At 45.3% G+C, this 16,705-nt stretch overlaps 1 protein-coding gene and 1 non-coding gene across 2 annotated transcripts in view; one reads left to right on the top strand and one right to left on the bottom strand.

Annotated features, from left to right (window-relative positions):
• Positions 1 to 16,705, bottom strand: part of LOC139439058 (LIM zinc-binding domain-containing Nebulette-like) — a 205,838-nt gene that overhangs the window by 105,863 nt on the left and 83,270 nt on the right. The gene's annotated exons all lie outside the window — the stretch shown is intronic.
• On the top strand, positions 11,188 to 11,294 carry LOC131278631 (U6 spliceosomal RNA). Its single transcript, XR_009186014.1, has one exon. It is a non-coding gene; the product is annotated as a U6 spliceosomal RNA (small nuclear RNA).

The following is a 16,705-nucleotide window of genomic DNA, read 5'->3' as shown; positions in this document are numbered from 1 at the left end:
TCCATTATTGCACAATCTTGTGGAACACTTTCATTGCCCCCCAGTTACCCTGCTTTCATCTATTCTATTCCTCTCTCCCTCTCCCCTCAGGGCCCACAGTGACAACCAAGCTTCACTGCTTGAAGGGCCAGATTCACAGATACTTGGAACAACGCTGAGGGCTTGACATACTAGACTGCCCTAACCCATTGGGAGCCACCATTCTTTCAAGAGACACAATTCCCTCTATTTCAGAACATCAGGCCTCCCCAGGATGGGGGTACACCTTCCCACTCATTGATGGGTCTCCATCCAATGATATAACACACTATGACAAGATGAGCACTCACACACTCCTAGAAGCCTGCCCTGTGCCAGATGCCCCCCCTTAGGCACCTTCAACAGGTAATCCTTCCTTATAATATTTTCTAAAGACTTTTCTCAACATTAGAGTTTCAACCACATACCCAACAATCTCCCATATTCAACTGTTCCCCCCAGTCCTCCCCCCAATTCCTCGGGTCATCTGAACCATTTCCCCAACCCTAGTCCCCCCCAGCCTGCAAACCCCCATTCATCATTTTTTAATACCCCAATTCATTTTTTACTTTTAGTTTTTCTAAATTAGTATGTATTTTATTTCTAATCTTTAAACCTACCTCTACTATTTCATTTTCCTACTAATTGAATTTGGCAATATATTAGGCTTCATTTTTGAAGAAGTTTTGGACCACAGAGGGGTACGACTACGGCAGGGAAGGAGCACTGGTGTGGGGTATTATTGATGGGAGACACATGGTTGGGAGGGAGTTCTCCAGGGCATATATACAGGGTACATAAAAATGTTCAGATATATGTTGGGTATTTTCATAGCAGTTACAGTTACAAATGACAACTGAGGGAGTTTTGAGTCCTATCCAGGGGAGCTCTGTCACATTCCCCAATGAAACAGCAACAATCCCCCAAGTGCAAGGGCAAAGACCAGTGAAGAAGGATGGTCCAATGATTAGCCCTTGATACTGATGACTATGCTTACAAGCCTGTGTGCATCAAATTTCAATTAGGCCTAGACACGCAGGGTGCCTAAGAGTTACCTCCTAAGAGCCTCCACGTTGCTCAAATGTGGCCACTCTCTAAGCCAAACTCAGCATGTAAATGCATTACCTTCCCCCCACTGTGGGACATGACTCCTGGGGATAAGCCTCCCTGGCACCGAGGGATGACTACCATTCACTAACTGGTGATACAACTAGAAAAAAAACTTGAATAAAAGGGGGAAATGGTAAAGACAAATGAGTATATATGGCTAAGAGACCTCAAAAAAGAGTCAGGTCATCATCAGAAGGGTTGCGCTTATGCAGGTCTCAGCAGGATCCCAGGGACAGCCAAAGTAGATACAACCCCAGGTACTGGTGCTCCTGAGGGCTATGGAGATACACAGGTTCTACAATCATGGCAGTTGGCTCTGGAGTTCAGTGCCTTGTCAGTGTGCCATACTTTGGAATTTGTGTTTCTGAGTGTGATGGAGTTTGACACAATATGAACTTTCTACACACACTCTTCTGTCACTTTTACTGAACCTGTGGTTGGTGCTGGGGATGGTGTATACCCAGGAGACATCAATCTCTAGATGGGCCATGTGCCAGCTGGGCCCTGAGCCTCAGCAGAGTTGCAGCTCCTACTCTCCAGTTTGTTGGACTTGCACAGGTCGGCTAACAGGGAGGTGAAGATGGTCAACCACCACAACTGGGAACCAAGAGTGCCTACAACTCCAAGCAAGAGAATCACATCCATCAACCATGTGGGATCTAAGCCCTCTCTCAATATAGAGGTAGAGTGGACATCACCAACCCAGGGTCCACAGGATGGAGGAATAAAATATGGATTAGAGTGAACTTACTCGTATTCTACTATAGAATTATTGTGACTAGTAATCGAAGAAACTATAGCATTGATCTGGAGAAAGTGGCCACAGTAGTTGCTGAAGGCAGGGAGAAGGAAGAAGAGATGAGATGTGGGGGCATTTTTGGGACTTGGAGTTGTCCTAAATGATATTGCAGGGACAGATGCTGGACATTGTATATCCTGCCATAACCCACTGAATGGACTGGGGGAGAGTGTAAACTACAATGTAAGCTATAATCCATATGGTGCAGCAGTGCTCCAAAATGTATTCACCAAATGCAATGAATGTGCCACAATGATGAAAGAGGCTGTTGATGTGGGAGGAGGGGGGGGCGGGGTATGCGGGAACCTCATATTTTTTAATGTAACATTTTTTGCAATCTATGTGCCTTATAAAAAAAACAATTAAAAAATAAAAAACAAATCCAGACTTGGTCTTCAAAAGGTTATTCTGAGGGGCAAGGGGCTATGGGAGACCATGCTCACTGAAAGGTCCACATGGGCCTCCAGCAGGGAGGCAAAGGGTTTCTCTTTCACAGAGAGGAGAGAACCGGGCATGGGGAGGTGAGCTGGTGTGACTGAGTAGTGGATCTGAGAATACTTTTTGCAGAAGCAGTTTATTTTCTGGGTGGGTACCCTTAAAATTCTGGGGCCTGGAGGAAAGAGAGAAGCTTGACAAATGTTTGGTCGATGAGCATCCATGGTGACAAGCAGTTCAGCCACTCATCTGTAAGACAAGGGATGGGATGAGGAGGAGCTCTGCCTGCCTCGTCCCAGAAAACCAGGGGCCTCTGGGGGCTTCTCGACGTTAGATGGGGAGGGTGGTTCTGTGCAGCGAGCCACCTTCCAGGATACGGGGTGGGGGTGGGGGGGGTTCTTAAACTTCTCTTCTTCAGAAACCCAGAGCTTTCTGGAAACGCTCAGGATAAAAGTTAGCACTGTTGCTACACACGCCAAAAACGATCTGTCCCATAATACTAAGCCGCTGGGGTCAATTCCGCTTCACGTTCTGAGCAATGTTGAAACATGCAACAGTAAAAGCACCCTTAATCCTCCTTTCTCAGGAAATAAATAAGTAAAAGCTATCCCCCTCGCTCATCCTGCTCAAGTTTGATGCGTATGAAGTTTTATTTTGGTTTCAGTATTAAAACTCAACCACTGGCGTGGTCAGCCCGTTGGCTCCACCCGTCTTCTTGTTAATTACGTGGTATCCTCACTTTCTGACCCTCGCTCCCATCTCCTTCATAAATGAGTTCTCACACCCACGTGCCCAGGAAGTGGGAGGAAATCGTTCCCCCCTGCAGCTTCCAGCAGCCCAAGCTACCAGCCCCACACATTAGCAACCACAGGAGGGTGCCTGAGCACCTTAGGAGGGCGAAGGCATGAAGGCCAAACCAGCATCAAGGCCAAGCTGATCCCACAGACTCGGGCCACGGCCAGGACGCTGAGTCTGGCTCCAGCCTGTCGCCCGCTCGGCCTGCACGGTCCAGAAGACCAGGTTGGAGAAAGCAGCAGGCAGAGCTGGAAGCCCACCTCATGACCGGCAGCTACAACTAGACCTACAGATGAGCACAGCGGCAGGAGCACGGCATGTACTTTCCTTAGGACAGAAGAATGGACGAAGATGACGCAGATTTTACGCATCTCAAAAATCTTAATACTCTGTGTTATTAACAAAGTGTTTAATAGCAAGTTTTATCATCTGCATTTAGCTTATGATGAAATAAAACAGGCTGTAAAGTGACAAAAATGGTCCTTTAATAAACCCTAGAACTCATATATACAGCAAAAGAACGCCATCACCTTCTAGACGCTTTGGAATATTATATACATGTTCCTGCGATCTTGAGAATGCGCAAAACTCTTTGAAAATTTCACTTTTCATATCACATTTAATGCCTGAGAAGTACACTTTTGACTCTTACAACTGTCAATGTTCATTCTTTGAGGGGCTTTCATTTTTTGGAAACAGCTGAGACATCTGGAACAAAATCTGGCAAATAAGCTGGAGAAAATGGAATCAAGTCATTGCGTCGTTCCACAAACACTGTGCTGGATGCTACAAAACATGAAGCGAGGCTTTGCTCTAGGGGCTCACAGTCTAGAGGGGAGATAAATACCGACATATAAATAAGTGATCGTAATAAAAACAATACAACATTCACAAAAAGATTTAAGCAGCTCTGGTGGCTCATGAGTAGGACCATGACTGGAGAGCAACAGGCGGGGTCTCTTAGTCGGCTTGTAAACTGGTGATAAAAATAACTCCAAAAAGAGGTGTTTGAGCAATAGCACCTTCAGTGAAACAAAAAGGCATCCCTCAGTGTGGCTACTCAAGCAAAGGAAGCTTATGCAGACATTTAGCTGCTGGTATAAGTTACCTGTAAAATCCGACTCAGTATTACTTTTTGGTCACATCTACCTACCCCAACAAAACCACAGTCAAGGGTTATGGCTCCAAATGGTGTGAAATCTTTCCACTTTGTTTCCTCAGTGGACCTAAAATCTACCTGGCAACCCTGGAAGGTAGAAGAACTGCAGGAGCTGGCACAGGATGTGGAATCTCCCACCGAGGCAGGGTGAAGCTGGGCAGAGGCTGTGATGGAAGGGCACTAACCAAGTAAGTACCTATATTGAGGGTAAGAGGAGACAGGTTTCCCACTGTCTGAGAAGGGAGTTACAAGCATGGAAAGGGAGAAAAATGGAGCTGAGATATTTGTGTGAATCCATGTTTTCAACATATATGTATGTTGAAATTAATGTAGTTGTGGGTGGGTATTGAACAGGCACATGCATTTCCTAGCTCTGTCTGCCGAGAGGACATGGGAGCAGTGACACCCCAGTATTCGTGAGCTCACCTCATGCCCTAGTTCTTGGTCTCTAATACCAAGCCCCATTAAAAGGAACCAGAGCTACTTAGAGAAATGGCTGCTTCCAGGGTTGGGACAGGGAACATCCGAGATGAGCCAGAAGATCTTATTGTGCCAGAGTCAGGATGTGCCCAAATGATGAAGGATCTTGGCAAAAGGGCTTAGAAACCTGCTCATAGGCCTCCCACTGGCCAAGTACAGGACAATTTAGGCATCAGCCTAAATAAGAGTGATAAATTATAATACACTGAATGAAACAGGAAATCCTGAGTCCACAGTGATAAAAATAAACTTGAAAACTTGAAAAAGAGTAACAAAATTCTTATTAATTACAAAGACAAAGTAATATTACAGAGGCAGACAGAACCTTTAAAAGTGTCATGGAAGTCAAAGCAGGGCAAAGGAATAGTAACAGGTTGAAGGAAACTAAAGAAATATGACAACAATTGCAGCACTTGATTCCAGACTGGATCCTTTCTCTGTGAAGGATGTTACAGGCTGTGTCAGTCAGCCAAAGGGGCACTGGTGCAAAGCACCAGAACTCTGCTGGCTTTTATAAAGGGTATTTATTTGGGGTAAAAGCTTACAGTTACAAGGCCCTGAAGAGTCCAACTCAAGGTACCATTGGAGGTAATTTCTCACCCAGAGCCTGTTGCCCCATATTGAAGCAAGATGGCGGGTGGTGTCTGCAAGGGTCCATCCTTCTGGTCTCCTCTTAAGGCTCCGTGGTCCCACCTTCCTCCGATCTCAGCTGCAGGATGACATAAGGCTCCTCTCTCAAGGCTTCTCAGCTACCCTGTGTTCTTCACAAGGCCAGTTGTACACTGTCGAGCTCATCTCTCTTCCTGGGGCCTCTGCTGTGTCTAATGAGCCGTCTCTCTTCCTCCGTTTTCTCTGTGTATCTACTTCCGTGTGAGAGTCTCTTTCATCAGCCCACCAAGGGGGCGGGGCCTCAACCTAATGACATGGTCAAATCAAAGCCCTGATTCTAACATAATTTAATCAAGGGCATCTCAGTTGACTCTAATACAATCAAAGGGTATCAGGCCCAGAAGAACAGACCAAGTTTACAAACACAATCAAATATCTTTTTTGGAATTCATAAATAATATCAAACTGCTACACTGGCGCTGCTGGCAAGACTGGGATGGGCCCGGGGGCCGATGCAGCACCTAACTCCTCTCCTCAGAGAAGACCTGTGGAGGGAGGGAAATGGCCCAAGTGCAAAGGGAAGCAGGGACCACGGGAGAGGAGGGGCGTGGGCACGGATTCCTGCAGCACGCCCTGTCGTTCCAACAGCCGCGCCAGCTGCCTTCCGGGGCCCGCATTCCTGCCTATATGCAAGCGTCACGGGCCGAGATTACCTCGTTTGCCCCCCGAAGAGTCAAGAGCAATGCGGCTGCCATCTTGGAAAAAGGCAGTGCCTGGTGCAAATTAGGAACCTGATTTTCCCGCACATGTTCCCATGTGTTTGGGGAGCATGCCCTGGTTTTCCAAGGACCTCACCACCTGCTGGGTCAACTCACTGCTGAGATGCCAGATTGGTGGGGCAAGGAGATTAAACTCTCAACTCCAGAGATGGGAGTGACCTTGAGACTTCCTCAGGACATCCCTGCCCCTGAACCGTAAACGTTCAGCTCAGCAGGGCTTCTTGGCTGATGGTCTGGGGGTTGAATGTGGCTGTATACACTGTGGCCTTGTGAAGTGCTATATGTGTGTGCGCCTGACCTCCTCAGTTATAATATGACTGCTTGGCTAGAGCCTACACTTCTTTTCTTGCTCACTGCAAATAACAGCTGTGCAGACACCCAACACACACCACTGAATGAGTATATCAAGAATAAAAAGATACAGCTAGGGCTCAAGGCTCAGAGTGAAAAACGAGATTAAAGATTACGAGATTTTTACTCGAAATTCACAGCACCTTTTTTGGGAGACACTTCCAAGAAGTACTGAGCGAGTGAACAGCGCTGCCTTCTCCCTCCTGGTAAGTCACCACACTAGCATGCCTCCAGCCTGCTCACTGCCGAGCCGACGTCACTTGGCCACCTGGTCTGGTCACGGTGCCCGGTCAACTTGTTAGGACGCCTGGTGGGGAGTGCACGCATGGCTGGCCCCGTCACACATGGCTGCTCTTTAGAAAAGAGAACCAGGGCTTGGTGCCGGGAGGTATGAAAGGGCCATGCCAATCTGACGTCCTTGGCAATAGGGCAGGGTCACTCCTTTCAAGCCACCAGCCAGCACCACTCGGAAGACAAACCACCGAGGTCTTCAAAGAATTGCCTTCTCACAGCTCAACGTCCACACCAGTCCCATCTGAACTCATGTGCCCCATCACACACCATTCCCGAGATACTTACATTTATATTTCTTCCAAAAGATAATATATTTCAGTTATTTATCAAGTCACACCATGAGAAGCAGTTCCTTCTCATTGTTTCAGGGACACTGACTTTTTTTTTTTTTTAATTTCGGGTATTGGGGCTGGGAATTGATCCTGGGACCTCATATGTGGGAAGCTGGGGCTCAACCACCAAGCTATATCAGCTCCCCAGAGTTGGCTTTTCTGGTTTGTTGTTTTATTTTTAGGAGGTACCAGAAATCGAACCCAGAACCTCATATGCAGGAAGCAAGCACTCAACCACTCAAGCCACATCCACTCCCCTAGTGACACAATTTTTACCAAAGTGCCCCTCGGTAACAACAAATATATAAATGCCCATTTAATTAATACATTAAAACCACTTTTTCTCCCTAAGCATTAAAAAGTTTATATCTTTTGAAGTGCAATTTAATTCTAATATGAATACACCACTATGAAATGAATACGTATAAATACACATGTAATAAGTGCAGGCCCTCAAGGCAACTAAGCAATGGGACAAAATGAGAAAAAGTATTTATTCATCATTTGCACTTCACTCTGCAGGGTAGACGGGTCACTCAGACATCATTATAAATATAAAAAGATTTTCAATGTATCAGGGAGGGTGTTTATAGAAATATGCATTTTCTTATCTTGAATTCTCTTTAAAATTGGCTACATCTGTCTTTTGCCTTGTCTTGACAATGTTTCTTTGATAAAATACATTTGAGAAATAACAAATATGTGCTCAAGAGGCAGAATTCAGTATTCCATCTGCACACTGACATAAAGAACAAGAAGAGACCACACGTTATCTGTTTGCGCACCATCATCATTCTCAAAGGCATTTAAGGGCTCAACTCTGTACCATTTGTCATTACAGCCAATGTAAAATAGAACTCTTGTGTAGTGGTGTTTAGAAGTACCCCAGAAGAGAGTCAGAATCTAGAATTTGGGTTAACAAGGGGGCAGGGAAAGGGTGGGAAATAGGGAGGTGAGAATTAAAATGTACAGTTTCTATTTGGGACCAGGGAAAAGTTTGGGTAATGGATGGTAAGGAGAGAAGTGTGGATTTCATGCACAATTGTTCTGTAAACCCACAGCCTCTTTAATAAAAATAAATCAGGAGATTTAAAAAAGGGCTACCTTAGAATAACTGTTTTTGCAAAACTGGGTAACTTGAGTAAGAAGAACTTGGTGTTATACTAGATGGTTTTCTATCAATCGCACTAGGACCCTATAACTCGAACAGGATGGTGCTACCTCCATATGGTTCCTTTCAAACGTGAAAGAGCTATTCTTTAAAATGCCGACACCAAAGAATGGCGTGGAGAATTTTGTTTCTGCAGTTGTGAATCAGAGCACAGGCTTCTGATGAAACTAAAGGCCAGGACCGCGCGCAGTGTGCTGACGAGCCCGGCCCGGCCCCCACAGCTGCCATCGGGGGGAAGCAGCGGTCGCCCCACAGCGCCCTGCCAGCCTCCTCTCCCCCCCCCCAAGCGCCCCTCACCCTGTGCCCAACGTCCTCCCCATCCCACCCACACCCCAACTAACTTGGTGAAAGGCTACGCTGTCCATCCACACTCAGGGGAACCATGACTCTCCCGAGGACCTTTCTTGACCCACTCGCCCCCTGCACCGAGAACCGGCTGCTCTCTCTTTCCCGGGTTCCCACCACTGCAGCAAGACACATGGCGCAGAATCACACTCATCACTTTCCTATCTCTGAACTCCTAGGGACAGTTTACATCTCCTTGCATCTCCAGGAGCAGCACTGTCAACTGTGGTCGACAAAAAATGCTTGTTAGGAAATGAATGAATGAGTTCTCTGGATTATGAAAATAGCCCCTGCATGGACGAGGGAAGCAACTTCACACTTCTCAACAAGCTAAAACGGCGTGAAGTCTCTACAAGTGGTAAATCTACTGCCGCCAGGGAGGCGGCCCCTTATCATGTCTCAGGTATAAAACGTCCCTGTCAAGGGCATTTGACCTTAAGTCCTTATTTTCATCAAAAAAAAAATCTTTTAATGTGACTATAGCATTTCAATATTTGACCCAAAGAATAAAGGATCAAGGATTCCAGCTAGATTTTTATGTTCTTTCTACTACCACAAAGGATCTGAGACTAATAAGCAGCCTACAAAATACAGACTATTAATAAAAATAAATAAATAAAAACACCTCACCTCTTTACCCTTCGAGCTATCAGATATCTTCAAGTTGTCCTCTGAAATGTCCCCCAAATTCAACTCTTACTCTCCATTTCTCCAAATGACAGGCTTAGACTGCACCTACAGGATACTCATGGTTCCTTCGTCTTGTATTTGCTCCTGGTATTTTTATCCATAATTAATTTATTCCTACAGCATGGCATCTTTCTAATTTGTTAGAGTCAGTGTGAGTTTTTCATATTTTACACAATCCCAGCAACTCCATGAAACCTGAGATTTTTTTTTTATTGACTTTGTAATAATATTACATTAAAAATATATATGTGAGGTCCCATTCAACCCCTCCCCCCCACCCTCCCTCTCCCCCCCTCAACAACACTCGTTCCCATCATCATGACACATCCATTGGATTTGGTAAGTACATCTTTGGGCACCTCTGCACCTCATAGACAATGGTTCACATCATGGCCCATACTCTCCTCCATTCCATCCAGTGGGCCCTGTGAGGATTTACAATGTCCGGTGATTACCTCTGAAGCACCATCCAGGGCAGCTCCATGTCCCAAAGACGCCTCCACCTCTCATCTCTTCCTGCCTTTCCCCATACCCATCGTCCACCATGTCCACTTTTCCCAATCCAATGCCACCTCTTCTATGTGGACATTGGATTGGTTGTGTCCATTGCACCTCTATGTCAAGAGGAGGCTCAGATTCCACATGGATGCTGGATGCAATCCTCCCATTTTCAGTTGTAATCACTCTAGGCTCCATGGTGTGGTGGTTGTCCTTCTTCAACTCCATCTTAGCTGAGTGTGGTAAGTCCAATAGATCAGATTGTAGGTGCTGGAGTCTGTTGAGGCTCAGGACCTGGCTATCACATTGTCAGTCCAGAGATTCAAATCCCCTAAATATATCTTAAACCCCAACATTAACTGCACCTCCAGCACATTAGCATGAAAGTCTTATGAAGGGAGATCCCATTTGAGTCCAGATTCATCACACATAAACACCATTTCCAAAGAGGGGCCATCTGCCCTGGTAGTTAACCCCATCGGCCATGACCATAACTCCCATGGGTCTCTTTAGCCCTCAAAGGAACCAATATCTGGGGGTTGTATCTGCTTTATCTGTCTCTCTGACTCTGCTCAGTTGTGCATGAGGGCAATCCTTCTGCCAGCCTCCAGACTCTTTTTTAGAAACTCGTAGCCATATAAACTCATTTCTCCTTTCCATTTCCCCCTTACTTTAGGTCAAACAGCATTTTAAAGTCATGGTATTTTATGTAGACATGGATATTCTGCTGATCCGCATTGAACCTTCCATATAAGGTCATTTTCCAGTTGCATCATCAGTTGGTAGTTGATAGTGGTCCCTCGTTGCCAGGGAGGCTCATCCCCGGGTGTCATGTCCCACGCTGGGGGGAAGGCATTGCATTTACATGCTGAGTTTGGCTTCGAGACTGGCCACATTTGAGTAACATGAAGGCTGACAGGAGAAACCTGAGATTTTGATGAATAATATTTTCCAACCCTGACTCAAGTTACCCACAAATATATTATACAGAACTGGTCCCTGTGTGCAGCCTCTCCTTGCCTGGCCCTTCATCAACACTGGGAACAATAACAAATGCCCTGTGGATGTGCCATGCACCCATTCATTCACGCACCATTCGTTCACACACCATTCGTTCACACACCATTCATTCGCATACCATTCATTCACGCACCATTCATTCACGCACCATTCATTCACGCACCATTCATTCACATACCATTCCTTAACCAGAGTGAAGACGACCAGACCTACTGTCGTCCATTACCTACTCACCCTATCCTGCTAGATAGAAGAGGCAGTTCAGTTGGTCTAATGCTATTTAGTTTATGCAAACCCAATTGGTGCTCACTTCAGCAGCACATATACTAAAATTGGAACAATGTAGAGACGATTAGCATGACCCGTACACAAGGATGGCATGCCAATTCATGAAGTGTTACATATTTTTTATTTTTTTATTATTCTAAATTTTTTGTTTGTATTTTATTCACTATTTTTAAAGCTATCATTATTTTATTTTATTATTAATTGTATTTTGTTATTTTGTTGGCTTCATTTTTTAAGAAATTTTGGATCACAGAAGGATTAAAACTATGGCAGGGGAGGATCATTGGTGTAGGGTGTCAGTGATGGGGATGCATAAGAGGAGGTTCACCTGGGACATACCTACACGGTATATAAATGTGTTCAAGTGTTCATGGGGCACTGTCATGGTAGGTGGAGATTCACACAATGACCAAAAAAATATTGAGTTCCCATCCTGAGGAGCTCTGCCACATTCTCTAATGAGTCAGCAAGAATCCCCCAAGTACAGCGGCAGTGACTAGTGAAGGATGGACCATTGATGTGCCCTTCATATCAATGACTGTACTTACGAATCTTTACTTTTGAAATTGAAACTTAGCCTACTATTAGAATGCCTAAGAGTTACCTCCTGAGAGCCTCCTTGTTGCTCAAATGTGGCCTGTAAGCCAAACTCAGCATATAAATGCATTACCTTCCCTCCAGCATGGAACATGACTCCCGGGGATGAGCCTCCCTGGCACCAAGAGATTACTACCAAGCACCAACTAGCAATGCAACTGGGAAAAGACCTTGACCAAAAGGGGGAAAGGGTAAAGACAAATGAATTTATACTGCTAAGAGACTTCAAAATGAGTCAAGGGCGTCATTCCAGAGGTTACACTTAAGCACATCTCAGCAGGATCTATTAACTGCCAAAGTAAATATTCCCTCAAAGAGCAGGGCTCCTGAGGGTTCTGGAGACATCCAAACACTATAGACAGGGAAGACAGCTCAGGAGTTTGGTGCCCTGCCTGTGGGCCCTACTTGGGAATTTATGATCCCCAGTGTGACAGAGTTGGACTCACTGTGGTTTCCCTACACAAGGCTCTTCTGAACCTACAGTTAGTGCTAGAGTTGATAGGTTTATCAACTCTACATTAAGAGATGTAAATCTTTGGGCTGTCCATGTGCCAGCTGGGCCCTGAATCTCAACAGAGTTGTAACACCTACTCTCCAGCTCTTTGGACTCACCCAGGACAACTAACAAGGAGATGATAATGGGCAACGACCATCCCAAGGAGCAGAGTCTGCAACTGCAAGCAAAATAGTCCCATCCATCTGCCCCATGAGATTTAAGCACCCTCTCAATTAGAGGTGGATTGGGCATCACCATCCCAGAATCCTCAGAATTGGGGGATGAATGATGGACTAGAATAGACTTACTGTTATTCTACTATAGACCTATTGTGATTCTAGCAATGGAAGAATTTTTATCATCGATGTGGAGGCAGTGGACACTGGAGATTCTGAGGGGAGGGAGAGGGAAAAATAGGTGTAATATGGGGGCATTTTGGGGACTTGGGAATTGTCCTGAGTGAAACTGCAATGACAGCTACAGGTCATTATATATCTTGTCATAACTTTAAAAACTGTGCTGGAGAGAGTATAAACTACAATGTAACCTTTAATCCAGTGCTTAGTGGCAGTGCTCCAAAACGTATTCGTCAATTGTAACAAATGTTCCACACTAATGAAGGATGTTGTTAATGTGGGAAAATGTGGGAGGAATAGGGAACAGGGCATGTGGGAATCCCCTATATTCTTTATGTAACATTTATGTAATCTAAATATCTTTCTAAAAAAAATAAAGTATATATTTTTTTAAATTGATCACAATGCTCCTCTAGAAACAAAAATAAATTACTTGGTTTGTTCTGAAATCCTGAATTTGCCGCCAGTCTGATTTGTCTGAAGTTTCCACGGTCAAACTACTTGGGCTGCATATTTCTGTAAGCTGGTCACAATACTTAAATACTTCAATTCTCAGAGGCTTTTCTTTATCTCCATAATTTAAAAAATACTCTGAATGGCTCACCCCCACAGGGCGCCTCCCAGCTCCTTCAGTCCCCAGCGAGCCAGGCTAATACAAATAGCTCCAACTCTTCAAAGCACTTTTTAACTTTTTGCTCTTTGGACTCTCTTTACTTTCATCAAAACTGGGAACTGTTCCAGACCCCTTGCGTCTGATATTTCTTATGAAGAGTGAACTGAACGAGGCATTAAAGCCTCTGCCTTTTCACCAGCTTTGTTATCGGTTTTCCCAGCCTGCCCTTCAGGGACCCTGGCCAGGCACCTGGTGAAACTGTATCACCACAGTCTCTCCAAAAGGTGGTACCCAGCCCGTCTGGACAGGGTCCAAAGCAGACAGTGTTTTCTCTCCAATGTGGATCAGTTTATGTTGAAAGAAGAGGAGAAAATACGGGCCACTTTTCTCATTTATTTTATTGTACTTTTGCTCTTGGTTTCTGTGGTCTTCCAAGAAGGCAGCAAAAGAGGAGGCTTTGTTAAGAGAATTTCTACTTACTGAGAATCAAGTCAGTCTTTTTTTGTTTTTTCCATTTTAGCACGGTCAAGTGAATATTCTTCAAGGTTTGGCCTCTTTTCACCTGGCTGTATGCATCTTGGTGACTCAGAGGATACACATTTGGCAAAGAAAGGACGGGGGGTGCCAAGGTCTCTTGGCCCGAAAGTATTTGAGACATTTTATCAGAGGAGAGTGAGTCACACAAAACTGTAGAGGAGGAAGGGAAATAAGAAGGGAGAGGGGTGTCCAGTCTTTTTAGCTCCTCAGCCCCTCGACCACCCCTGGAAACAATCCATCGAGTTCGCTAAAAGTACTGAAAAGCACTTCCAAATTGCCACACTGCCAACAAACTAAAACAGGAGAAACTATATGTGGTTAAAACATTTTCAGCGTTTTCTTCAAGACTCAAGAGAGTTGGCAGAATTGAAAAGAAGGAAAAGACACACAGGGTCTCTTTGGCTCCTGTATCCACAAAATTTCATCTTGATCAAATATACTTAAAGATCACCCACTGGAAGAGAAGGAACATTTTTTTTTCCCTGAAAAATCTACTTCTTAATACATAAATCAACACACTCCACATGAAAATCTTTAATAAAGAAAAATAAAAATGTCCAGGACTGGTTTCTAAGCCTCTACTGCATGTGTTATTCATACCCCATGAATCACACAAAGTTCTCACTGACCTCCCTTTGTACAGAGATAATTTTTCTTTCTTGGAACCAGGAAACATTTTGTCATTTCTGTGAAAGACTATTTTCCATTCTGAGCTTTCCACATAAAATTATATTTATCTGTGGTTTGACACTTTAAGCATCATTACTCAACTTAATTTGTTCTTATGAGTTCTTTAGAGTCTGGAGAAGGCCTGCAGTGGGCCATTGTTTAAAACCTGCCCCTTCTCAAATGCCGCTCTTGGCTGTAGCATGTGTTTTACAGAGCCCTTTAACATCAGATGACAAAGGAAGGTCACCCCCTGTCTTCTGAGCCTCACATCATAGGAACCAGATTCATCAACCACAAGAATGGCTATGCTGCCCGGGACCGAGGACTCTTTCCCATGCACGGTTCCCAAGTGATGTACGGAGAAACCCAGGACCACACGGACAGAACCCTTGACTGGGACAGCCCAGAAAAAGCTCCGTAAACTAGGCAAAGGGACCCAAAGTGGAGGTGACCAACACAGGTGTGCACTGCTATGGTAACATCAGGGAAGTGGAGTTGACCAGTACAGGTGTGCACTGCTGTGGTAACATCAGGGAAGTGGAGGTGACCAGTACAGGTGTGCACTACTATGGTAACATCAGGGAAGTGGAGGTGAGCAATACAGGTGTGCACTGCTATGATAATATCAGGGAAGTGGAGGTGGACCCATACAGGTGTGCACTGCTACGGTAACATCAGGGAAGTGGAGGTGGACCAGTACAGGTGTACACTACTATGGTAACATCAGGATATCCAAAATCTGGCACTATAAACCCTGTTGATGCCTGAACCACCTGCACCAAAATCAGCAGGAGTGTCTGTTTAAAACACAGATCCCAAGGCCTCACGTCAGACCAACTGCATCAAAGCTTAAGAGGTGGGGCCCAGCGATCGCCTCCCCGACCACCCCGAGGCCCTCAGAAGCTTCAAACCTCGTCCTGCAAGATGGGCCTCACAGATCTTCCACCCAGAGGACAGGTATCGGTGGGTGGTAAGATCTCCCCCCTTGGCCAAGGTATTGACAGAGCTGGGGAAAACCAGCCTGAGAAAGGCAGACAGAAGGAGAGAGAAGGGGAGAGAGGTCAGAGGGACGAAAACAGAGGAGGAAGGACGGCCCAAACCAACCGTAGATTCCCTGAGACGTGGAGAGCATTTAAAATACACATCAATAGACGCCTGGAAAACACTGAGGAAAAGCGGTTCAGCTACCATATTAGCCTACGTCTACTTTTTTAAAGTAAGCCACTGAACTGCTGTCCAAACTCTCAAACTTAAGGATTTTGAAGCCAATCAGATTACTGAGGATGTGGTTTTCCAGTAAGTATGATCCAGCTAAAAATAGCAACTCTCTCTTAAATCTTGGACATTGTCTACAGTAATCCACCCAGTGTGAGTGCGGAGCACCCTGCCCTCAAAGACCAAAGGTCGCCCAAGGGGGCTGGTCTCCAACTGCTGGGCAGTTCATTCCACCTCAGCCGGGGCAGTCTGTTCACCTCGGCCCTGTAAGACCAGCTCATCTCTCGGCTGTAACGTTCTAAACGCAACGTTATATGGGCATCAGTGATGGCGTGGTTTTTGGTGTAAACAGGCTAGAGCCTGGAGGCGTCTCACTTTATTTCTCCCCAAAGAGAAATGTAATACGGCAAAATGATCCTGTTGTTAATACTGTAACTTTGAGAGAGAAAAAAAATATATCCTGTCTAGAAGCAAAGGTATTCAGTGTGCACTGGACATCAGGTAGCCCTGAAATCCCAAGACCCTCTCCTCCTTCCCCCTTCCCACCTTCCCTGCGTGGTCTCTTCTTCCCTCTCCCTAACCTAAGCAGCTCACCCCTTTCACTCCTGCTGGGCATAACACAATCTGCAGATGAAACTTATTCTTCAAAAAATAACGTACGGTACTGCCTTTGAATAGCCTGAAGTTGTTGAGAATCTCTTTTCTGGAAGGCTCTGTAAAGAACAGAATATTTACGCAGCGTTTCAGAGTGATGTGGTTTGGAGTATGTGCTTCCAAAGAGGGACCTGAACTGGTTTCAGTCCACCGCCTCTCCTTCCTTGACTTAAGCGCTTCCACCTCACTGAGGGCCCCTCTGCTACACCAAGCACCCCACAAGCTCCTGTCCCCTCCACGGTCACGAAGCTCAGTATCAATGCCCGGACACTGTCCTTAAGGGGAAAAAAAAGTCAAATCTGACAGCTTACATGTTACTTAAATACACTTATAGCACTTGAACTTCTCAGATACCACTACCTTGGGTATTTTTTGCCCACACACCCCAATTCTTT

The sequence above is a fragment of the Dasypus novemcinctus genome, chromosome 5, assembly GCF_030445035.2.
Source record: "Dasypus novemcinctus isolate mDasNov1 chromosome 5, mDasNov1.1.hap2, whole genome shotgun sequence".
NCBI classification, from domain to species: Eukaryota; Metazoa; Chordata; class Mammalia; order Cingulata; family Dasypodidae; genus Dasypus; species Dasypus novemcinctus.
This window is presented reverse-complemented; position numbering and strand designations above follow the sequence as displayed.